This window comes from Sphaeramia orbicularis, chromosome 15 (genome assembly GCF_902148855.1).
Source record: "Sphaeramia orbicularis chromosome 15, fSphaOr1.1, whole genome shotgun sequence".
Lineage (NCBI taxonomy): Eukaryota > Metazoa > Chordata > Actinopteri > Kurtiformes > Apogonidae > Sphaeramia > Sphaeramia orbicularis.
In genome coordinates this window covers 52580730-52607908 of record NC_043971.1, presented here as the reverse complement: position 1 = coordinate 52607908, position 27179 = coordinate 52580730, and the positions used below count along the sequence as shown (strand labels likewise).

The 27179-nt window shown below is 38.2% G+C and overlaps 1 long non-coding RNA gene across 1 annotated transcript; it reads left to right on the top strand.

The window, feature by feature from the left end:
* The first annotated feature begins 48 nt into the window (after window positions 1-48).
* On the top strand, window positions 49-15277 carry LOC115434062 (uncharacterized). Its single transcript, XR_003937472.1, has 3 exons — window positions 49-157; window positions 8845-8848; window positions 15265-15277. It is a non-coding gene; the product is annotated as an uncharacterized LOC115434062 (long non-coding RNA).
* The last annotated feature ends 11902 nt before the right edge of the window (window positions 15278-27179 follow it).

Here is a 27179-nt window from a genome sequence, read left to right as displayed (position 1 = left end):
TGTGAAAGCATGCTTCATATGTAGCAAAAAAAATGTAAAGTACTTATAAAATACTATTTATGAAATACTATGTGTACTTTTGTAGCAGAGCGAGGTCTTTTTTTAATGGTATTTGAAAGAGCGTTGCACTTAACCAAGCGGAGTACTTAGTAGGGATGTAACGATTACCGGTATAACGATAAACCGTGGTAAAATTCCCTACGGTTAGTATTACCGTTTAAAATCACAGGGGCCAAATTTGCGGCCTGGAGACTAAATCTGGCCCAAAGGATGGATTTGTGAAATACAAAAACGACACTGAAGATATTAACAATCGAGGACGTCAAAATCATTTTAATTCAGATTCCACATACAGACCAATTAGATACAAAATAGGTCAGACCAGTAAAGTACTATTATATTAAACCTATGAATAATGAAAACAGCAAATGTTCTCTTTGTTTTAGTGTAAAAAAGTAAAATTACATGAAAATGTTTATATTAAAAAACTGTTATTTTGTTATTTTACAAAAAATGTGAATAACCTGAAATGTCTTAAGATAAGTAAATGCAATTTTACCAATATTCTGCCTGTTATTAAATGTTTTGTGTATTTGTAATCATAATGTAAGTTATAATGCACATGTGTAAATGATAAACTGATAATCTGAGGCAGAATATTGTTAAAATTGCAGTTGTTTTTCTTAAGACATTTCCAGTTGTTCATGTTATTCCAATTTTTGTAAATGTTAACGTTATCATAATGTAATTTTACTTTTTTCACTCTTATTATTTGACATGTCCGGCCCACTTGAGATCATATTGGGCTGAATGTGGAACTGAACTAAAATGAGTTTGACAGCCCTGATTTAAATTCTAATTATCATGATAACCCTGTTTGATTACCGCACTTTCAACTCAAACTTGATCTGGAAAATGGTCAAACAATGGCCATAAGGTGCCATCTTTAATGCACACTTGTATGTTTGATGTTTACATGTTAATATTTGAATGTTTCTGCAACAGAAAGTATATTTTGCCTCTTATTTTATTTGTGTTTGTTTTTGTTTGTTTTTTCAAAAATACAACTTGGTTAAATTATTTCAGTGTGTGTATTAGTACTTTTTGAACATTTTGAGCACATTGCAACAATACCGCGATAATAAAGATAACCATTATAATTTTGGTCACAATAACCATGAGATGAAATGTTTTTATCGTTACATCCCCAGTACTTAGTTTGGATGTGAAAGGGTGTAGTGGACAATCAGCAGGGCTCATGCACAGGAAAATAAGATGTAAATAAGTTCTTGTGTTTTGGGGGAAAATGTTCAGGTGGAACAAGAAAGAAGAGTTAGACAAATGGGTGAAAACATAACCCAAGAGTTATTATTATTCTGATTATTATTATTCTCATTCTGACTAACTGTTAGTTTCATTCTAATCCCACTCCCTTTATTGGCGTGAGTCAGTAGAGATGAAGTCTGAGTTTTCTGTTGTGTACTGCTGCTCTCTGCAGCCAGCTGTGATATCCTTCAGTTCCTCCTGTTCGTCTGTAGGGTTTTAGTTTGCAGATGTCATCTCTAGTTTTGTGCCTTCCCCTCTAAAACACTCTGTCATCTGTATAAACACTGTGCAAAATGCAATACTGTGAAGAACTAGAAACCGTTTTCTGTTGAAACTTTGTCCGTCTGTGTGATAACATCGAACATTAAAGGACAAACATGACACCAACTACTGAGCTTTTACTTATTCAAGTGTTCAGGTCTGTTTTATTTAACGGAGTCCAGTGTTTGTCTGTACTTTTTATAGGTCCACTATAAAAAAACAAAACAAAAAAAAACCACTGAGATGAAGATACTGTTTGTCGGATAAATCCATTATTACTATACTATTACCATGATTCTGTAGCAAGGTTATTATCATTAATGAAAACTAACGAAATGACCAAAACTAGAATTGAAAAATCATTTTCGTTAACTGAAATAAAACTATAATTAAAGGGAAAAAAAAAAGAAGATAACTTACTGGAACTGTATTGTGTGCTTACAAAACTAATTAAAACATAAAAATTGTGGATAAAATTCCCTTCGATTTCGTCTTTGCCAATGTCACATTGATACAAAATTGATTTATTTTGCTTGAGCAATTTTAGCTAGCGGCACTATACGACACTTGACAGTCCGTCACTTGTGGTTTCCAGTCGTCTTCTGGTCCCCACTCTACCTGGAAACATGGAGACTAAAGTTGGGAGAAAGCAGCAGAGTCCTGTCTGGGATTTATCTGAATACGATGTCAGAGAAGAAGAGAAAAGATATATATATATATATATATATATATATATATGTATATGTATATATATGTATATGTATATATGTATATATATGTATATGTATATATATATATATATATGTATATGTATATATATATGTATATATATATGTATATGTATGTGTATATATATATATATATATATATATATAGATACATATATATGTATATGTATGTGTGTGTATATATATATATATATATATATATATATATATATATATATATATATATATGTATATGTATGTGTATATATATATGTATATGTATATATATAAAAACAAAAAACTAATACTATAAAACTAAGCATTTAGAAAAAAATGGAAACTAATAAAAACTAGCAAACCTGCTCTAAAAACTAATTAAAACTAACTGAATTAGAGAAAAAAAGTCAAAAATAAATAAAACTAAACTACAATGAAAAATCTAAAACTATTAGAACTTGTTCTGTAGTTAAATGTAACAGCTACAACCTCAACTAAGAAACATTTTCCACAGAATGGAAAATGATCAAAGACAGCAGTAATATTAAATGTACTTTTCAGTATTTTTCATTGCAGATGTTGAACACAATATATTTCAGGTTTTGTGCAACATCATTTAAATTTATATTTAACCCATAAAGACCCAAACATCCACCGTCAGCCAAAATCATGTACTGATCTAAAAGGTTGAATAACTTCCAAACCACTAAACCTCTTAAAACATGTCAATAATTGGTGTAAAATGCATTGGATCATCTTTTCATGGTCATCAGATTTGACCCATTTGGACGTTCAGAGGTTCTGTAGTGAATGTGGAAACATCGTCATCTTCTACAACATTGATTCAACGGTAAAACTCATGGAGTCGGGTCAATAACAGTGGATGGACACACTTGTTTTTACTTTCTCTTATTGATATATTTGCTGAAAATGTCACTTTTTCTTCAGTTTTCTCTGTTTTTGATATAATAACCCTCAGCTTTAATCTGAGAATAATATTATAATAAATGGTGGTAAAAGTAGCTCTGGGTCTTTGTGGGTTAATTTGCAAATATGAGGAGGAGATAACAAATGATGTGAGCAGATGATTGGAATCATTTGGTCCAAAAGCAACATCCAGGAAAGGTCTGGACCAGGGCTGTCAAACTCATTTGAGTTCAGTTCCACATTCAGCTAAATGTGATCTGCAGTGGGCCGAACCAGTGAAATAATAACAGAATAATATAGAAATAATGTCAACTCCAAACTTTTCTGTGTTTTAGAGTGAAAAAAGTAAGTTTACATTATGAACAGGTTTACATCAACAAACTATCCTTTCAAAAGATGCGAATAACATGAAGAAACTGAAAAAAATAAGTGTAATTTTAACAATATTCTGCCTCAGTTTATCATTTACACATGTACATTATAACGTACAGATCACAGTGGATCTACAAACACACAAAACATTTAACAGGCAGAATATTGTTAAAATTGCCCTTACTTCTCTTAAGAAATTTCAGGTTATTCATATTTTTTGCAAAATTATATTTTGTTTTAGTGTAAATACATGAAAATATTTACGGTACATTTACAAAGAGAAAAATGTGGAGTTGTCATTATTTATATGTAATTATGATAGAATTTTACTGGTCCTCCCACTTCAGATTGAATTGTTCTGATGTGGAACCTGAACTAAAAGGATTGTTCATATCTTCAGTGTAATTTTTGCATTTCATAAATTCATCCCAGGGGCCGGACTGGACCCTTTGGAGGGCCGGATTTGGCCCCTGGGCCGCATGTTTGACACCTGTGATCTAGACCTTTAAGAGCAAAGATGGGCCGAGGACCGCTCGTTTGACACCAAATGTGTGAGGAAATTATTGGAATGATTAAAGCAGTTTTCCTACATTAATGTGATTTGGATATTTCTGAACAGAATAAAAAGATTCAAAGGATCAGGTTGTATTTCATTGTGTAAAACAGTGTTTTTCAACCTAGGCGTCGAGACCCCACATGGTGTCGCCTGGAATTTCTGGGAATTCATGATGAATAAATAAATAAATAAAATTACTAATAAAAAAAATACATGGTGAGTTGAGAGAGACAGTCACAATACATAAGACATGACAAACTCTTAAAATGCTGCAGCTCTTTCATAATTCATAGTTTCAGTTCTTGTTTGTTCAGTATTAATTGTCCTCCTTGTAAATCACAGCTGGACTGACTGGACAGATCCTGACCAAGGAAAATCCAATTCTCCCTTTGTGCAGTAATCTACACCTGGGTTTACTGCCTCTGTCCACAATAATACACATTATATAGACTAAATGTGTCTAAAATTAACGTTTATTTACAACATAGCATAGCAAACTATTACATGATCAAAAACTAATTTTACCAAAAAAAATAAATAAAGTCTCCGTTTTGAATGTTTGGGGTTGCCAGAAATTTGTGATGTTAACCCTTTTATGCATCAATTATGAGAGCCTTAAACAAGAGTGTTTTTATTCCTCATTAGGCATTTAAAAAAAACAATGCAATTGAAATTTTTTTTATGATCCTATTGTTCATGGAGTTGCAGCTGGACGCCATGCATTTCATTTTTGAAGCAAAGAAACGTGTATTTACTGATATACTGTGTGAAATCTATGAAATAAAACCACTTTTAAAGTTGCTAATCTGATGTTTTCTCACATTTTAACATACTCTAATAGTAGTCATTACTAACTTTATGGAGATAATATGCAAAAAAACAACTTTTGTTTAAAAAATTCCAGTCCGATAACAATAACAAGCAGTTCATTTCCACTCAAACATGTTAGTGCAGATCAGGTTTATCAAGAACACCAAAGTTACAGTAATGGTATGAACTACAATGTTTGGGATGATGCATGTTGGACTATAAGGAACAAGAACAACAAAACCCATGAATACACAAGAGAACAGCTGGAGAAGAACTGTGCACTGGAGTGACTACTATGCATGAAAGGGTTCAAATGGAGTCACGAACCAAAAAAGGTTGGAAACCACTGGTGTAAAGGTCAAGGGTTTTGTTTTTTGTTTTTTCTTCATGGCTTTGCTTTAATACATTTTAAAAACTCCTGAAATGCCAGAACACGCAGCACTATTGTAAGAGACAGATGTGACGTAAACACCTTTCATATGAAATTCAATCTGTTTTCACTTACAGCGAACTGCCATTATATTGGTGAATAAGACTTGAAATGAAATGATGAATCTATGAATATAAAAGTGACTGCTGCTGTCCATACTTCATATTCATAAACTCTGTGTTGTTGAATATCACTAAAATCCCATGTTTAAAGCACTGACTATAGGAGTTTCTATGATCGTCTGTGGTTTACATCTGACATGTGTTGTTTGGTGTGAAGCGTTTTGAGCTCAGGTGCAATAATAAAAGGGATAAAATATCAGCTGTGGAATTAAAAAAAAAAAATTGCGGCAGTTAAGTTGGAAAACCACAAACTGATTTGTCGTGAACTTGTCTGGTTTGGAGCAGTTCTCACATCAGCCACTGGATGTCGCCCTCTACAGATAAATCAGTTCACTAACAGTTATTTCTCAGAGCAGGGCTGTCAGACCCATTTTAGTTCACGTTCCACATTCAGCCCAATATGAGCTCAACTAGGCTGGACCAGTAAAATAATAACAGTGAAAAAAGTTAAATTATGTGATGAAAATGTTCTACAAGGTTTCCTTCACACATAAAGACCCAAACAACCTCTGGTGACTCAAACCATCCACTGATCTAAACTCTGATCCTCTAATCCTATCAATCCATGTCAATAATTGGTGTAAAATACAGTTCTTCATCTTTTCATGATCATCAGATATGACCATATTTGGACATTCAGAGGCTCCGTAGTTACTGTGGAAACACGGTCATCTTCTACAACATTGATTCCTCAGTAAAACTCATGGAGTTGGATCAATGACAGTGGATAAAATGAGTGAAGAAATTAAAAGTACAAAACAATTTTTAAAAATAAAAAAATAAACAACAAACAAAGTGAAATGAAGGGGAAAAAAATAAAATAAGCAACAAAATGAACAAAAACAGCCAAAGTATTGAATGAAAAGGAATAAAAATGAACAATAAATCAACAAAAAAAAGCCATAAACTGAACAAAATTGAAGAAAAAATAATGAAATGGGCAAGAAAATGTTGAAGAATAAACTAAATAAGCAAAAAAGCAACAAAAAAAAAAAAAAAAAAAAAAAATGAAGGAAGGAAGGAAGGAAAATTAATTAAATAGCCAAAAAAATGAACCACAACAGCCAAAGTAATCAATAAAATGAACAGAAAGAATTTTTAAAAAAAAGAAAGAAAAAGAAAAAAAGAATCAGCAACAGAAACAAAATATGCCACAAACTGAACAAAATGTAAGAAATATGTTGAAATAATTGGTGTAAAATACAGTTCTTCATCTTTTCATGGTCATCAGATATGACCATATTTGGACATTCAGAGGCTGAATTACAATGATTTTGACATCACTGAGTGTTAATATCTCCAGTGTCATTTTTACATTTCACACATTCATCCCATGGGCCGGACTGGACCCTCTGGAGGGCCGGTTTTGGCCCGGGGGCCGTATGTTTGACACCTGTGTTTTAGGGTCATGTGTAATACAAACAAACCACAGAGTCTTTTGGAAATGCAACAATATTTGTTCTGTACTGTTGAATGTTTTCAGATTCCACTTTTGTACAGGGACACAATTACCTGCCTTTTGGTCAGACTGTGTGTGTGTGTGTGTGTGTGTGTGTGTGTGTGTGTGTGTGTGTGTGCGCGCGCACATGCGTCAAGGTTCTAATAGTTTTGGATTTTTCATTATAGTTTAGTTTTATTTAGTTTTGACTTCTTTTTCTCTAATTTAATTAGTTTTAATCAGTTTTTAGAGCAGGGTTTCTAGTTTTTATTAGTTTTCTTATTTTCTAAATGTTTAGTTTTAGTTTAGTTGTAGTTTAGTCGTCTCTTTTCTCTTCTTCTCTGTCGTCGTATTCAAATCAATCCCAGACAGGACTCTGCTGCTTTAGTCTCCATGTCCAGGTAGAGTGGGGACCAGAAGACGACTGGAAACCACTAGTAAATACTTAAATATCATATGGTGCCAGCAGAGAAAATTGACCGAGCAAAATAAATCGCTTTCGTATCAGTCCGACATTGACAAAGACGAAAATGAAGGCAATTTTATCCATAATTTTTATCTGTTTTAGTTAGTTTTATAAACACACAATACAGTTTCAGTTGTCATTTTTTTCTTTTAATTATAGTTTTTATTTATTTCAGTCAATGAAAATGTTTTTACAATTCTAGTTTCTATCATTTCGTTAGTTTTCGTTAACGATAATAACCTTGGTGTGTGTGTGTGTGTGTGTGTGTGTGTGTGTGTGTGTGTTCAGTTGGCGTCCATCCATCTTCCATCCGTCATCTGTAAACTATTTTTCAAGAATCTTCAAAACTGTTTATCACAATGACTTCATATTTGTTGTGGATCATCTTTGGTGTAATGTCTACCAAGTTTGTTCAAATAATTGGCAAATATTGATTTTTGAATTTTTTTATAAATTTTTTGAATTTTTCAAATCTCCGTTTGTTTATAATGGGGCAAATTTCAAAGGGTTATAACTTTAAAACAGTTGAAGATATTGATATAATTATTATTGGCAATAGATAGGAAGTCACATATGGGCTTTCAGTTGGTGCCATGACCTTTGACCTTGAGTGACCCTGAACGGTCAACCAAATGTCAATTAATGTCTTTAAATATGCCGTTGGACTACAGGAGCCTTGGTTCTAATTAGGGACGCACCGATCTGATACCAGTATTGGGCATACTCAGTGTGTGTACTCGTATTTGTACTCGTAAAAGTAATCCGATACAAATGCACCGATACCACTTACGGCTGTGTGACATTCCCAGTTCAGTGCAGCAGGTACGAGGAGGAGGAATAATGTGTGAAGAGTGTGGAGACTGAACCAAATAAATGAGGGTGATAAAAGTAAGGCTGACTGACAGTACCGTTCAGACACAGACAGATACAGACGCAGCGTTCTGTCCGTCCTCTGCGTACATTCCATCTGTTTTCCAGGTGATGGAGGATGAGTACCCAGACAGAGAATACCAGCAGAACCGTGGAGGTAGAGGATCTGTTCAAAGAGCCACTGTGGGAGTTAGAGAAAAACTACTGACACATTTAGGACAACTACCCAGGGCTGGACCGGTTTACATCCTACTGATAATACTATGGAGGTACGGAGCGGTGCAGACCACCGCCAGCGGAGGTGAAAACCAACTTGTGTCTCATTTGTCTTTTCTCTTCCTGCTGAAGCTAAACTTTTAAACCTTACCAGAGAAAACACTGTAACATTAGTATCACATTAGTGTTTCCTCTGTCGTCTCCATGTTTGTTATTACTGACATTCTTCTTCTTCTTCTTCTTCATTAAACTTTCCTCTTCTTCGTGGTATTTGTCCAGTATGGTTAATTCAGAGCGGCGCCCCCTGGTGGATTAATTGACAAACGCTCATTCCAACACATTAAAGGTGGGTCTGAGATCTTGGAAAAACAGTTCCAGCAGCTACATTTTGAAAATACTCAGTTCAAAAGTCCAAACCCCTTTCTTCAGACGTCCCTCTGAAGCCACGCCTCCAGAGTGGTGGCACGCACAGTGTTTGTTCCCGAGGGTTCTCCAGCGCTGCACAGTAACAGTTCGCCGGCTCTGCTCTGCTCCGTACCCGGGTTGGGCTCCAACGGCCGAACCGTCTCCGACAGCGGCTGAGGCTCCGTTCCCTGCTCCGGTCCCGTACGCCTCAGGCTCCTACCCCGACTACGGCCCCGGCTGAGCCTCCAGCCGGCGTATCCCTCATTCAGTCTCCTCTAACCCCCCCACTCTTCCAGAACAGCCCCAGTTCAGACCTGTGTGACTAACGTTCCATTTCCTAGTGGTTTATGTTTGTGACTAAACAGTTTGCAGGTGAACTTTCCATCCTAATAGAACTGATATAACCAGGTTCTGGCTACACTTCCTGTACAAGGGTCCAGCCTCTGGGAACACAAAGAGGGGAAGAGGGGAGGGGTGAATGCCAGCTGAGTTTGATAGACATATCACCATTCAATCATTTCCAGTGGGCGCTGAAAATGATTGGATGGTGTTTTTTTCTGTCCTACCCGTTCCACAGGTGGCTGATTTTTTAAAATTTTTGTGTTACAGCATTTAATTAATTAGTTGTAATCGGGGTGTGAAGGAATATAGTAAAAAGGAATATAATAAAAAATGCTTCAGAAAAACATCTCAGACCCCACCTTTAAATGTCAGTAGCAGCACTTTGTTCCAGTCAGACTAATGACAACGACAATAAAGCACATTTACAAAAGGAACTAACAACTGGAATGGGATTATTAAGTACTTGTATCAGTACTCGGTATCGGCAAGTACTCAAATGTAAGTACTCGTACTCGGTCTGGAAAAAAGTGGTATCAGTGCATCCCTAGTTCTAATTTTAATAAATGTCATCATTTAAGAAATGTTGAGTGTGACCCATGCAGAGGCCTGTTTGTGTGACTCAGTGACAGTCATGTGCTCCCAGTTTTTCATTTTCCACATGATGATGACGCCAGCGTTGCCACATTATCGGCCTGTTGTTATTAATATGAAAATGTAGCTGAAGTGGACGTGGAAGTGGAAGGGCCTGCAGATGAACCTCACACTGTGGGTTTATCCGGCCTGGATTCTGGGACTGTTTATGTGAGTAGATGCTTGGTGAAACATAAGGAAGTGGTTACCATGGCAACACAGCCGTTTCTCAACTGCTTCTACCAAATCTCAGAAGCTTGAAGGAAAAGAAAATATGTTGACAAACCTAATGATGGAACTAAAGCAGAGGCATGTAGAGTGGTTTAAGGACTGGCTGGGTTGAAAGGACCAGTGGGACTCACTCACACTGGTTTTCAGAGCCCTTCCACCTGTTTCCACTGGAATATGAACCCAACCATCGACTGTTCCTGAAGTAGGCCAGACAAAGTATGACCTCATTCTCTGTTACACTGTTTTATCCATCTTTGTTACAACACATTACAGCCACTTTAACACTACTTTTTCAGAGTACATGGTCAATAAATTCCATTTAACCCTTTAACCCCTGACATATTATTTCAGTGAGACAGGTTTTTGATTGATTGATGTATTTATTTTGAATATGAATGTCAAAACAGAAGAAAATAAATAAACAAAACACTTAAACATAAGACATACAGTATAATACATAATGAAAAAGGAGTGAGAGGAAGTACAACTTAGAAACTCCACTCCTTCTCCTTATATAATTAATAACAATAATGACTTTCCTAGTCTAAGCAGATCTATACTATATACTATAATATGACTGATACTTACTATTAAATAATTTGGTTTCTGGCTTCATATTATGAACAAATATAATGTGATTTACATAAACACATAATACAATAACATATATGTAAATACATATTATACACAGATTTATACATACACACATATACCTATATACCTATATACTTATATACAAACACACACACACACACACACACACACACACACACACACATACACACACACACATACACACATACACATACACACCTCTACATACGTATACATACCACCAGTGGCGGCTGCTCGTCTTTCAGACAGGGGAAGCTCATTGTCGGCTTACATTAAAAAAAAAAAAAAAAAAAAAAAAGAATTAAGAAAATGCTCAGTGACCTTATCGTACCAGTAGGCGTCTTTTCCAGGGACTGGACCAGTGTCCTCTGAATGTCCAGCAGAGCTAGGGTGCTTGGATTGCCTTGGCCCAGTGTGTTGTGGGTGTCAGACTTCAGCCTTTTTAAACTACAGATGCTCCTTTCACTGCGACCTAGCCGACAGTTTGACTGATTTAACTATCTACAAAACCATATTCAACTCAAACAAGAAATGATTAAGTTATGGAACTGAAACAAGAAAACGCTGAAATTATGTGAAATTGAAACAAGGAAGTACAATGAGTGTGTTTTATTTACAGTGCAAGAAATGAATGAGTAATTTCGTAGTGGTTTCTGTGATTTCACAGCAGAATGTGTGACGGTATTAAACTGAACTGTGTCAGTGAAGGAGCAGATCTGAAAACAGCTGTCAATCAAACGGGATTCAGCCTTTCGACCGATCCTCCAATCAGCACATGGGATTCTGGCGTCCGGCCCGGCCGAGCTCCGCCCACAGCCCCATTCACCCCCAGAGACGCTAAGCATCCGGGGGCGGGACAACATCGTGGCATTTATCCAATTACCGTCCAGTTTTGACTCAATGAAAACACAGTTCCACTCAGTCCCACTGAAGCCCACAGACGGACACAGTCTACGGACAAATGCACTGAGCAGAGATGGAGGAGAAAACACAGACACGGGAATGGAGGAGAAGGGAACAACAGCCAGTCTGTTGGTTTGTGATAAAGCTGATTCTGAACGAACTCATCTGTGAGATGAACGTGTTCTAACGCATTTGTAGTCAATAAAATGTCAACACAACCGAACACATTTAACCATTTAATTTTTGTAATTTTAGGGGAAACCAGGCTTCCCGTGCAGTCTATGAGAAATCGCCACTGCATACCACATACTTGTACACACTGTAAAAAAAAAAACAGTAAAAAAACTGTATTATTCTGGCAGCAGGGGTGCCGAAAAAATACTGTAAAATAATGGAAAATAACCATCTCATAAAAATATGGTAATTTTCCATAATTAAAATACAGTTTTTTGCCCTAACTTTACATGAGATTTTGCTTTTTTTTTCATAAGTTTTAATGTTTAATGAAGAATATTTACATGTATTAAAACTGTCAGGCCTGTCTCCAGACGATAGTCTGGTTTTGTCTGTCTTTTATGTTGTCGGTCATTTCCTGTTTTATTTTGTTAAGTTTCCCTCGTGTGTCATGTCTGGTGTCTTTGCTTCCTTTCCCTGATTGTGTCCACCTGTGTGATTACCTGACTCCGCCCTAATTTGTTCCACCTGTGTCTCACTGTCCTCCCTCCCTTTTGTGTATTTAAACCCTGTCTTTTCCCCTTGTCGGTCGCCAGATTGTATTTTCCTTGTGAAGTACTTACCAGCGTTTCTGATCCTGTCTGCCTGCCTGCCTGCCTTCCTGTTTTTTGACCCGGTTTGCCATCTCGTTTTTGCCTGTCTGCCTAATCCCTGTCGGTTTTGTCTGCCTCATTCTGACCTCCTGGTTTTTGACCCCCTCGCCTGACTTTAACGGTACGTGAGCTAGCCTGGTCCCTATGTCCTGTTGCCTGTTTGACTGTCTTCCCGTGTATGACCTGGTTCCGCCACTGACCTCCCTCTGCTTCTCCCCAGTCGGGAAACCGTGTTCTACCGAACCGGACGGTGGGTTTTCGTCTCCGGTCCGGGGCCCTCACCCTGAGAAGAACCCCGTCACCATTATCTTCAAGATTTTGTACTGTATCATTTTTACTGAACTGTCAGTGAGCTTGGTGTTTAATAAACACTGTGAACTTTTCAGTCTGTCTCTGGGTCGTGCATCTGGGTTCAGTTTTCATACTCTGAGCATTACAAAAACAATCAAATTCCCTATAAATATATACATAAATAATCTTCAATGAGACTCAGTTGTCCAATCCACTGATAAAAACTGTATTTGGACAGTTTATCAGTGCTTATACATGTTATACATTCACAAAAATACATTTATTCAACATTTTTGTTGTGAAACCTCCTGTAATTACACAAGATATTTGTCTATAAACAAACAAGTCTGGTTCAACTGACAGAACTAAATACTTCTTTTATGGTTAATTGTCAGTAATTTTGTCTTGTTTAATTTAATTTTTTTTTTTTTTTTTTTTACAGTATTTAACTTTAAATTAGCAGTTTAATCTTATAAATAGAAAGAAACATTTGTGAAATTATGATACATTTGCAAATGTATTTTAAATATATTTTTCTGTGAAAAAAGAAAACATTTCTTTTGAAAAACTGAAATTTTTTGGTTATTCACAGTCACAGTTTTTTCATGTTATTTTTCATTTGACATGTAAAATCACAGTCTATTTTTGTAATTTCACTGATATTTTCCTGTATCTTAAAAATACAGGAAAAATCTGTAAAATAAACAGTGAAAATTCTGTTAAATTACAATTTTTTTTTACAGCGCATCTTTATAACACCCAGTGATCCCCAACACCTCCCTCATCCCTGTACCTCTGAAAAATTGTGTCTTTGTACGTCCTTTTAAATTCTGTCATGCTTGGACATTGCTTTAACTCTATACTGCTGCGAATTTGCGTCTGTAGAAGAGTCATAAAAGCTGAACTCAGAATGTACATCAATAAGAGACTTAGGATGTTGAACATGACCTGTGAACTGGAACACGCTGAACACCAACGAGTACTTGAATTTGGGCCCAGTAGGTTTTGTTTTGGACTCTTTTTCTAAATCAGTCCAGCTTCTTTTTCACACCTGGTTGAACTCCAAAAAGGCAGTTACACAGTCAAAACACAGGAAAAAAAAAAAAAAAAAAAAAAAAAAAAGAAAAGAAAGAAAGAAAAATCCCAACAACACTGCAAAAACAACAGTAAAATCAGTAAAACACAAAGAAAACAGTGTAAAAAAAAAACAAAAACAAAAACTCAAACCGTCTATTTTTATAGTGAGTCGGTGTCACCCACTGGTCTGTGTTTTACCCCCCATTCCACAGGTGGCAGGGGGTGTACTGAGCATGCTCAGATGTCTGTGGAAATCACAAGGTCTATTCCACAGGTGTCAAACATGTGGCCTGGGGGCCAAATCCGGCCCAGGATGAATTTGTGAAATGCAAAAATTACCCTAAGATATGAACAGTCCTTTTAGTTCAGGTTCCACATTCAGACCAGTTCAATCTCCAGTGGGCAGGACCATTCAAATACTATTATAATAACATAGAAATAATGACAATTCCAAATTTTTCTCTTTGTACATGTAAATATTTTCATGTATTTACACTAAAATAAAGTATAATTTTGCACAAAATGTGAATAACCTGAACAAATATGAACCACCTGAAATGTCTTAAGAGAAGTAAGTACAATTTTAATAATATTCTGTCTGTTATTAAATGTTTTGTGTGTTCGTAGATCCACTGTGATCTGTACGTTATAATGTACATGTGAAAATGATAAACTGAGGCAGAATATTGTAAAAATGATACTTATTTTTTCAGTTTGTTCATGTTATTCACATTGTTTCAAAGGATAGTTTGTAGATGTAAACCTTTTTCATAATGTAAATTTACTTTTTCCGCTCTTATACATAGAGAAAATTTTGGAGTTGACATTATATATTATTATGGTATTATTTTACTGGTTCGGCCCACTGCAGATCAAATTTAGTTGAATGTGGAACTGAACTAAATTGAGTTTGACAGCCCTGGTCTATTCTATGAGCACATTTTAATATTTTTCCTATTGAGCCATCAATTGACTTTTTATGAATATTTCAAATAAATCATATATTCAGAATGCTCACCACAGACATATCAGGGGTTAAAGGGTTAAATCAGTCCGTTGTGTCCTTGGGTAACTCACTTCACCCACCTGGCCTCCAGTGTACGAATGCCTATGAATGTTTGGTGGTGGGAGGGGCTGTTGGCATGGACTGCTGCCCCAGGGCTCCAGGGCAGCTGTAGTTTAACACCACCAGAGTGGATGTGAGAGTGAATGAATAATGGATCAATAATGTAAAGAGCTTTGGGCGCCTGGAAAAGCACTACAGAAATCTAATCCATTATTATTATTCCTTTATTGAGTCAGTTTTCTCTTTTTGCCCGGTGCCGTGGTTCGCTCAGACCTCAGTTACAGAAAAAAACTCACTGAATCAAATAGTCCGATGGTCCAGTCACCTGATTGGTCAGTCCCAGTCTTGTCCCGCCTCCCTGTCCACTAAACAGGTCTAGAGGATGGCTTCATCCGTTCTTAATAGTGACTCCCATCCTTTACCGGGTGAATTCCAGCTCCTTTCTTCTGGACGGAGGTTTTTAGTCTCAGGTCCAGGACACAGCGTTTATAAAAACAGCTGTGTTCCTGTCGCCGTCACTGAGCTCAAGAAGAAATAGTGACATTGCACTTCATTTACTTATTTTAGTTATTTATCCTATTTCTTTGCTCTATTTATTACCTCCGCCAAGGAGGTTATGTTTTTGCCAGGGTTTGTTTGTTTGTTTGTTTGTTTGTCTGTTCGTTAGTGTGCAACATAACTCAAAAAGTTATGGACAGATTTGGATGAAATTTTCAGGGTTTGTTGGAAATGGGATAAGGAAGAAATGATTAAATTTTGGTGGTGATCGGGGGTGGGGGGGCCCACGGGGGGGGCCACTGATCAGCCTTGGCAGAGGTTTGCGCTCTCCGAGTGCTTCTAGTTATTAAATTTTTTGTTCTTATCCTGGTTTTTATCCCAGACTGTTTTTATCTTCTTGGGGTTTTTATTGTGTTTTATTGCATCTTGTTTTTATTTATTTATTTTATTCTTTTACTTAACCATGCTGCTGTACTGTTGAATGGTGGAACACTGAGCACTTTTTGTCCTCTCTGGACGCTCAATCAAGTACCTGCCAAACAGGGTCAATGTATGTTTTTTTGTAATGTCAAAAGCAATCACCATGTTGAATTGGTTGAACTGTTGAGTCTGTTTGTTTGACTGCACTGTCATGATCATACTGTTGTGTATAATTCAGTTACTGCATTATGTATTTGTTGTGGTTCGATGCCAAAATTAGGAAAATAGTATAGTTTGATTCTTGTATCAAGTTAGTGATAAAGGTGTAAAAGCACTGAGGGGCAGGATTAAATTAGTTTATACTTCTTCCTACTCCTTTTTGACCATGCAATATTCAGACTTGTATGTGCTGAAGATAGATTCTGTCCATGTAAATGTTTTATTTTCTTTATTTTGTTTTATTTTGTTTTCTTGCATGTTTGAAATAAATAAATAAATAAATCAAGTCAAATCAAATGTCTTCAGAACAAATCTACAAATCCACAGGTATAAATAAAGTAACCTTCAACCTTATTATTATTATAATTACTCTACTGTGTTACAGCAAAAAGTAATCCATTTCTGTAATGCATTACTTTTGTAAGGTGTTACTCCCAACACTGGTTCTAAAAATGCCTGAATAAAATGTGTATCAGTGTCCCCTTGCAGAGCTGTAAGGACAAAATCTATTGGCCCCGAAAAGGACAAATCACTGTTAATTATTCTCAAATGATGTGATGTGACAGTTTTCAAGATGAGCAGAAAAGCTCACCAACCGACCGCTGTCACACATCTAAAACTGTCTGAGGTGAGAGTAAAGAGCAATGTTTGTTTGACTGTGCAGGACAGTGACACGTCCTGATCAGCTTGACTTTATCTGACGCTGCCGTTTCACTGTTTGCATGTGTGTGTTTCTGTTCTTGGGCCTCCTTCGACCATGTGTACGTGTTGGCTTAAACCGCTCTCAGATCAACATGAGGCCACAGCAGAATGTTAAATGGCCTGTTGTGTTACGGCTCCTTACTGCATTAGAGTGTGTCAATAAATACTGGAGGCTGCTGTTGATCTTTCATAGAGAGAGCAAACACGGGAACACAACACTTTGACGTCACTGTGGCGTTTTCACCGCAAACGCTACGGCTGTGAATCCAGCGCTTTGACGTGGGACGGCTTCTGCACAGCAAAGATGTTTTCCATATCAGAGTGAGCATCAGCAGATTGTCACCCTGCAGGCCAGCCGCCGCTCAGATAACACAGATGCACAAAGCCGGAGTTCAGGCGGTGAACAGAGAAGGCCGGGGCCGTTCGTAGACGCCGACCAAAGTCCACTCCTGACATCCTGTGTGTGTCCTGTCACTGTGGCCGTTGAACTTGGGTTGTGAGTGTATCTATCAAGGTTATTATCGTTAACGAAAACTAACGAAAAGACAAAAACTAGAATTAAGAAAACATTTTCGTTAACTGAAATAAATAAAAACTATAATTAAAAGAAAAAAATGAGAACTAACTGAAACTGTATTGTGTGTTTACAAAACTAACTAAAGTGGATAAAAATTAGGGATAAAATTTTCTTAGTTTTCATCTCTGGCAATGTTGAATTGATAAGAAATTGATTTATTTTGCTTGGTCAATTTTAGCTAGTGGCACTGTACGACACTTTTTGGTCCGTCACTTGTGGTTTCCAGTCGTCTTCTGGTCCCCACTCTACCTGGAAACATGGAGACTAAAGCAGCAGAGTCCTGTCTGGGATTTATTTGAATATGACGACAGAGAAGAAGAGAAAAGATACACTGTAAAAAAAATCTGTAATTTAACAGAATTTTCATTGTTTATTTTACAGATTTTTCCTATATTTTTAAGATACGGGAAAATATCAGTGAAATTACTAAAACAGACTGTGATTTTACATGTCAAATGTAAAATAACATGAAAAAACTGTAACTGTAAATAACCAAAAAATTTCCATTTTTTAAATGAAATATTTTCTTTTTTCACAGAAAAATACAGTTAAAATACATTTGCAAATGTTTCGTAATTTCACAAATATTTATTTTCTATTTATGAGATTAAACTGCTAATTTTAAGTTTAATACTGTAAAAAATAATAATAATAATAAAACAAGATAAAATTACTGACATTCATTCATTCATTCATTTTCTGAATGAATGAATGAATGAATGTCAGTAATTACTGACAATTAACTGTTCAAGAAGTATTAGTTCTGTCAGTTGAACCAGACTTGTTTGTTAACTGACAAATGTCTTGTGTAATTACAGGAGGTTTCACAACAAAAATGTTAAATAAATGTATTTTTGTGAATGTATAACATGTATAAGCACTGATAAACTGTCCAAATACAGTTTTTATCAGTGGATTGGACAACTGAGTCTCATTGAAAATTATTTATATATATATTTATAAGTAATTTGATTGTTTTAATACATGAAAATATTCTTCATTAAACATTAAAAAGTAAAAAAATAAAAATAAAAAATAAAAAAAAAAATAAAAAAAACCTAAATCTCATGTAAAGTTAGGGCAAAAAATTGTATTTTACTTATGGAAAATTACCATATTTTTATGAGAGGCTTATTTTCCGTTATTTTACTGTATTTTTTCAGCACCCCTGCAGCCAGAATATTACCCTTTTTTAACTGTTTTTTTTTTTTGTTTTTGTTTTTTTTTTATAGTGTATGAAAAAACTAAAACTACACTAAACTGAACTAAAACTAAACATTGAGATAAAAAAACAAAAACTAATTGAACCTATCAAACCTGCTCTAAAAACAAATTAAAACTAAATGAATTAGAGAAATAAAAGTCCAAACTAAATAAAACTAAACTATAATGAACTAGAAAAGCACTCGGAGAGCGCAGACCTCCGCCAAGGCTGATCAGTGGCCCCCCCGTGGGCCCCCCCACGCCAAGGAGGTTATGTTTTTGCCAGGGTTTGTTTGTCTGTCTGTCTGTTTGTCTGTCCGTTAGTGTGCAACATAACTCAAAAAGTTATGGACGGATTTTGATGAAATTTTCAGGGTTTGTTGGAAATGGGATAAGGAAGAAATGATTAACTTTTGGGGGTGATCGGGGGTGGGGGGGCCCACAGGGGGGCCCACTGATCAGCCTTGGCGGAGGTCTGTGCTCTCCGAGTGCTTCTAGTCTTTCTATGTGTTTTCCAGAGTAAAAGCTCAGGGATATGTGATGTCAGGGGTTGCATGTGAAGGTTCCCTGTGGAATACTTCGGCCTCCAGACCCTGCTTCCTGTCTATACCCTATGGACCAAAGCCTGTCACAAAACACATTTGGATCCACTCAAGTTCAAGTGTCTGAGGGACAATGGCACGCAACTTTCAGATTCACCCTTATTTAGCTTTTTATTCTCGGTCGCCCCGAAAACTGAAGCAGAGAGAGGAAAACAAACAGAACAAGAGGAAAATCCCTCATCCCTCTACTGGGCCTGATCCTGGTCTCTGATGTGCTGTGATGGGTTACGTATAGTGTTGTGCAAGTTACTTCCTAACTGTAATCCATTGCAGATTACTTGTTACTGTTATTTCAAAGTAATTCCTTACCTTACAATATTACCGTCTCAGAATTGTAATGCGTTACGTGACTCCTGTATTACTTTTCAGTTACATACAGACTCGTCATAAATGCATAAATTGGCGCCCCAAAGTCCATGTGGACGGATAGCTCAGTAAGTAACTCTACGGTTACATGGATGCGGTGTTTATGCAGATTGTTTATTAAAACGAGGTATAACTCTGACATTATTTATCTGCAAATGTTCTGTATAATCAGCAGCGACTCTAGTGTTAGCTAGTTTTCAGTCCAGTGAGTGACAGAATAAATTAATACCAAATATGAATCCAAATCTACAAATAACATCAAAGGTAGAACAGCTTCTCTTGCCTTATGCGGAGTTTTTCCTCCTCTGTTTCCCTCAAATAAACACAGAGGAAGCACCTTTAGCGATAGAAATGATTGTAAACTAGAAGCACTCGGAGAGCGCAGACCTCCGCCAAGGCTGATCAGTGGCCCCCCCCGTGGGCCCCCCCACGCCAAGGAGGTTATGTTTTTGCCAGGGTTTGTTTGTCTGTCTGTCTGTCTGTCCGTTAGTGTGCAACATAACTCAAAAAGTTATGGACAGATTTTGATGAAATTTTCTGGTCTGCGCCCCCCCCCGTGGGCCCCCCCACCCCCGATCACCACCAAAATTTAATCATTTCTTCCTAATCTCATTTCCAACAAACCCTGAAAATTTCATCAAAATCTGTCCATAACTTTTTGAGTTATGTTGCACACTAACGGACAGACAAACAAACCCTGGCAAAAACATAACCTCCTTGGCGGAGGTAATGAACATAACGTACGGTCCACCATGCTGGTTTGTTTACATCTAGCTCCCACAATTCCTTGCGTTCAGTCAGTTTGGCGTGACTTGCCTGGAACGTTACAAAGTCATGAGTCGTGGTTTGAAGTTGTGACTTACGGGCTCAAAAAACGGCCTGGAACGCAGCATTAATTACAATGCCCAGCCTGTTAGCTTAACCCAGCTGCATTCAGAGCTGTCGGGATGACGTAGGCAAGGTAGGCAGCTGCCTAGGGCCCCCTCACTGAAAAGGGCCCCCAATGGGCGCATGGTCATTTATCTGTACAACTTATTCAAAACCAGCCATTGTAAACCAACCACCACAGTGAGGCAGCGCTAACCCTCTCCTGTACTGTTTTGTGACTGGGACCCCCAGACTAGAGGGATTCCCCCTACGCAATGACAAAGGCTATGAGGGTCATGTAGAAGTGACCTCCACCCTCGCGCACCCCCCATCACACCCCCCACTCTCTGTCAGTGGAACTAACGGTCTGTCTACACTGAGCACGGTGGCGGCCATTTTAAAAGAACAGCAATGATGAAGCTCCTCCCCTTCAGGGTTTGAAAAAAGACAAAAAAGAAAGAAGAAGAGGAAAAACAACAACACCACAGCGGCAAGTATGAAGTAAACCACTGTTTTCTCCAAATAGGCTACAACTGTGTGATATGTTTGAAAGTGTGCGAACAAAAGCCCTCACATCAGTGACCAAACACACAGACAGATGTTAGCATGAGAGGGGGAGGAGTCAGTTCAAGAACTAATCATATACACACAACACAACTGTGTTCTGTTGAAGAGTTTAAGGAGAGAAGACACACAACTTCTCCATCGCCCTTTTCTACTGTTGGACAGCGTTCCAAAACTTCTTTAGAGTTAAATAATTTGGATGTGGAGGACTGAAGTACGACAGCATTAACAGTATTTAGTCCTGAAAAGCCAAAGCTCAGCCTACTGAAGTGTTTGGACTTCCTCTGGACGGTGGTCTGCTCCTGCTGCCGTCACCCACACAACTTTATTCCAAACTAAACCCTCTGCTCCTCTGAAGCCCATCCAGTTTGGACACAGAATCCATCCAGTTCAGTGGACATTTTCAGTTAGCTTGCAATTTCCGTTGGTGATCTGTCCATCCCATTAGGAGAAAAATGTCCCTTTTCCGTTGCGTTTGTCCGTCTCATCAGTCCGTCTGTTCCTTGTGTTGCAGCTGGTTTAGGCTCAGAACAGGACTAGAGGAGGACTGGAGCTAAAGTTTGGATTTTCAGTCCAACATTAGTTCAGTCCCTCACATCAGCTCTGTGCCCTCACTGTGGAACTGACTTCTGTTCACGTTCAAGGAGGCACACCTAAACTATACATGAGGCGTTCAGGAACAATTAGAATAATTTGGAAATTACAACACTTTTCAAAATCGTCAAATATTCAGAATATTCAAATACAACATCAAAAAACAAAAAAAAAAAAGAACTGCGGTGTCTGTGAACCGAGTAATCACAATCCTACATTTTAAACTCTGTAATTATCTATATTTCCCACACTTGCCCATCAACACATCACAACACTTTGCACCATGTGCTCAGGTAGTTTTGCTGATGAGGTCTGACGTTACATTTTGGTGCATTATGGGAAGTGAAGTTCTTCTCCTGCAAAGTTACTATCAAATCCTCCGCACTTTAATCATATACTTCTAGAATAAGGACAAAAGTAAGCCTACTCACCAAATGCCTTTTTTTTTTTGCCTTTTTAGGTGCTTTGCTTAAATTTCTGTCAGTGCCAATTGATAGTGACAATGTCACCTCCTCACAAGCTAAAGGTATTTATCAGGCTACATGGAATTAGTAACATCACAGTCTAGGAAAAAAAATCTTATCATTATTAAATCTATCACAATCAGTACTAATTGTACATTATTAAATAATAAATAGGCCTTTAAAAAAAAAAAATAATAATTGTATTTGTTTATCCTTTAATCATCAGTAGTACTAGTACTAAATGCACCAGAAAACAGGAAATCGCATCTGGATTTTATTTTTCTTCTTCGGTGATTCGACCACCACATCTTCACGTATTAGGGGCCTCACTTTACCTTCTTCCCTAGGGCCCCCAGATATATTGAAACAGCCCTGGCTGCATTAGCTAATCTTAGCATTAATTCAGTATTGCTTTGGATAGACTGTGGTTTGGCAGCAAAAATGCTTCTTACGCTAGCTAGCTTTATTAACTTAACTGAAGGCAAGGACCTCAGCTTCAAAATAAAGTTAATGTAGAAGTTAAAGTTTGTAATACCACTGATGGTGTTGTGGAAATGTCATCGCACATTCCGGTGAAGAAGAGAAATGACACTTGTGTTGAGTTTTGTACATGAGGTTAGTTTATTTGCAGTGGGAACAGTTAGAACAGATGAGTGGTCTGTCCAAGTGTTGGAGAAGGATGCGTGGGTAGTTTTTGTGGGGTTTGTTGTGGTGAGTGTGGTGCAGGTGGTGAGAGTCCAATCAGAGAGACACAGATAAGTTTACATGTGCTTCCATGAATGTCATGTTTGTGCTCTGGGTCAGTTCAGTATGGGTTTGTAATGAGTTGTGTTTTGTTGTAAATGAAGAATCTTCACCCTTGACCAATAACAAATGTGAAAAACAAGTGATAGCATGTATGAGAAACCAGTGAGTCCATAGCAGGTCTGCTCTGACAGTGGCCACCTGGGAACTGGACCGCCCCTCCCAACACCGTCTGGAAATGTTTGATTTAGAACCCACCAACATGCACAACCCAGTGTGGTGGTACACCATCTACCTGGAAAATGATGGTTGGTTGAAGGTCAGTTGTGGTGCCACATATTCAGTCTAAAGGTCAAGGGAAACATTTGCAGTAACTGATATCTCATTGGAGAAAAATGGACCAATGATTCAGCTGCACATGATCCCATAATGTAGTTAAAAACTTTGATAACCACTGAGTACATAGAACAAATCTGATTTGCATATCTGAATTGCTTTTGTAATAAACTTTTAAATTGTAAAGACACTTTCCCAGCCAGCATGTCCATGTGGGCCCCAGAAGAGTTACAACTGGGCTGCATATAAGGGTCCCATGTGGGTTTGTCCACAGTTTCCATGGTGACCCCACATGTGTTTGCCCAGATCAGAATCAAAATCAGAATCTCTATCGTTATTGTACCAAGTACAACAAAACTGTGGCAAAGCTCTCAGGTTCAGTGCAAGAATGTACAGACAGACAACAAATATCAGTAAAAGGCACAGTGATTTACATTAAAAAAATAAAAAGTACTGCAAACTAAGATATTTGTAAAACATAGAATTTAAGTAGTGCAAATGGCATGAAAGATAAATATCATGGGATAAATAGTGTGAAGTATAAATAATATGAGATATTCAGATCTCTGGTTCTGATTCTGATATGGGCAAACACATGTGGGGTCACCATGGAAACTGTGGACAAACCAAAAGGGGGCCTTATATGCACCCCAAATGTAACCCTTCTGGGGCTCACATGGACATGCTGGCTGGGTTGTGGACGCCCTGTACATTGATGCAAAGCTGACATTACTATTATCAAATACAAGTGTATATGTTCACCAACACAACAGTGTTAGCACTGTGCTTGGTGTTTTCACTGAGTTAGCGTTAGCTTGTTGACTTTCACTCCTTGCTCTTGCACAGCTCGTCTCTCCAAATACGGGTAGTTTGGAAAACCAAAACTATGACAGCTAAAATGCCAAAGTTCAGGGTTCAGAACTAGACTCCACAAACCTACGGGTGACCTCATGGTGGTTTAGTCCACTTCTTTTCTACTGTCTGTGACTCGTTCTCCCAGTGTTTACACCTGTTCACCAGTCACCACTTCACCAGCCAGCTGAGTCCATCCACTGAAGTGCCTTAGAAGCTGAATTTATGACAGAAAATTTTATTACACCAATTTCACCGAGGGTCATTTGACATTGACGGGCCTCTGGGCACGTCCCTAGACTGTCCATATGGTAGGTCTGGGCATGCTCCTTAGCCTTTGCATCTTATGAACATGATTGCATCATGAGGACAATATACATTACACAAACTTCAAAAGAGCTTCTGCTTTTGCTGCTGTGTTATAAATATACAAGGCTGTGTTTGTGCCATTTGTCCGGACAGCGACCGCCTGTCGCAGCATAATAATTCATCCTGTTTATTTAATTTGGAGAGCGACCTACGCAGGGCTTCCACAGTTTGGCTCCACATCAGGGCTAAAAGCGTCCCTGCATCTATTTCCAGCCTTCACTTCCTAGCGATAAAAACAACATGTTGCTTCAGGAGAACGCGACGTCATGTGCCAACCACACATCCTCTGCACAGTATTTTTACAAACAAGGCGTCCGTGTCACATTGTGAGTGGGTGGGTGTCAAAACTCATTTCACAAGATACAGGCTGAAGATGTGCAACTGAAGGAAAGTGAGGAGGTGATCTGAGTGGGAGTGGGTGACACGTCCACAGATGGAGCTGTTTGTGTGGTTAGAACCACTGTACGCTCCAGCACAGCCTTAAGGAACATGTATGTTTTTACTGAAAAGTCACCATGGGGGGGGGGGTGAAATCCACTGTCTGGGTAGTATGACCAATGGTGTCATCGATGCTCAGGGGAGTTATTCAGAACACATCCACATCCAAAACTGCAGCAAAACTAGGTTTTATAACTGTTCTAACTTTAACCCTTTACACGGCACTCATACGAATACTGTGAAATTTAAAAATCCAACCTTAGTCTGTTATTGGAGGACATAACATAACAAGACTTTATAACTTCGGTGAAATTTTTCTGCATTTCTTATTGTTACATAAAAAGTCAAGGTGAATGAAGTTACCATATTTAGTTCCTTTGAACATATCCCTTTGAACATCCTTCCTTCCATTAATTCTGTTACTTCATGGTTCCAAACAAAGCAGGTCCACTCACTGTTCCTGCAGAGGTGGACCTTACAGACCCTGGAGACCACATTGGACCTTACAGACCCTGGAGACCACATTGGACCTTACAGACCCTGGAGACCACATTGGACCTTACAGACCCTGGAGACCACATTGGACCTTACAGACCCTGGAGACCACATTGGACCTTACAGACCCTGGAGACCACATTGGACCTTACAGACCCTGGAGACCACATTGGACCTTACAGACCCTGGAGACCATGTTGGACCTTACAGACCCTGGAGACCACATTGGACCTTACAGACCCTGGAGACCACATTGGACCTTACAGACCCTGGAGACCACGTTGGACCTTACAGACCCTGGAGACCACATTGGACCTTACAGACCCTGGAGACCACGTTGGACCTTACAGACCCTGGAGACCACATTGGACCTTACAGACCCTGGAGACCACGTTGGACCTTACAGACCCTGGAGACCACATTGGACCTGAGACTGGGGACTCACTGTCCTCACTGGAACTGTTGCTGTCACTGTCTTGTTTGCGAAAATTACCAAAAATAGTCACCTGCCCAATAAAGGATTAATGCAGCAGAAGTGTAAGTCATTTACACCTAATTTTATGTTGATTAATAATATAAGTTAATTTGATAATAATAGCTAATATGCCTCCAAGTGATTTAGTCACTCAACAGGCCTGGACCACAGCTGTCATGGATGTTTTTTGTTCTTCTTTTTCTGTCAAAACTTGGCACAAAGACATTGTACCATCTCTGTTGTGTCCTCTCTGTGATGTAGCAGCCAGGTTTTCCTGTAAATAAAGCCAACGGAGGAGGGTTGTAAACTCTGGGATCAGAAAACAAGCCCAGGTCTGAACCACTTCCATGCTTCCTGTTTCACTCCACTTTGATCACTGCAATAAACACAAATGTACACTTCATTAACCTGAGTAATTACATCAAACAAATGTCTTCATCAGGTTGAACCTCCATAAAGCATGTTGTCATCTCTCTTTATTACTGCACGGCGTATAAGTGTGTGGGTGGGTGTTTCCCAGTAGAAAGAATCCAAATCAACTGCCTACGTCTTCATAATGAAATGCCAAATATGGATGCCACGAGTGAGTCACGTAATATGAGTCACTGTTGTTCTTGGAGGGACAAAGTTTGTCTTTTACCCGCATTAAAACAGGCAAAACATTTCTTTTTGCAAACTTCCAGCTGAACTGGAGAGATTGAAAGGCAGCCTGGTTTAACCTCCTGAGACCCAGGAAATGTCAGCAAAGTACCAGCTTCTTTTGTTTTTTATTGAGTAAGTGCCTATATTGGAAACATCTTGATGCAACAGTTTTTTCAGATGCAGTTTTTAACATTTTTATGGAATGTCCTTTGTGGTGGACAGTTTTCTTTTTTTTTTTTTTTGTATAAACTTGTGAAACTCTTGTCCACAAATGTGGACAGAAAACCCATAGCTGGGTCTGAGGAAGTTAACATACGACCCCTGACCCCAAACAGATGAGTAGTTTTAGGCCCAATCCCAATTCACCCCTTACCCCACTACCCCTCCCCCTCCATTTTGCGTGTTCACATGAAGGGGTAGGGGTGTCCCGTTCTTGATGAGTCCGAGGGGAAGGGCTAAGGGGGAGGGCTGTTTGGCCCTCAAAATGGAGATTTTTCAGGCCCACACCACAAACGGAGGGTGTGAGGGCTGACAGTTCACTGAGCGAAGTTTTCTTTACTATGTTTACTAAGACTATGTTCTGAAGGAAAAATCTCCACGGTACTCCAATGTAAAAGGATGACGATAACAACATGTATTTTCTTGCACAGGTGAAATCCTTGTACAGGAGTGTTCAAATCTATTTCCTTATTATAACTAAGAACTTTTACAGGTAAGTTACAGCTACGGTACAAAAACTGTGTAGCTTCGGTCCTCTTTGTCACCGCCAGCACGACACTGACTCCTCCAGTCACGATCCAGCACAAAAATGCAGCCTCTTAAAGGGACAGCCGCACCCGGTCTCAAAGCAAATTCTAAACCGATCAA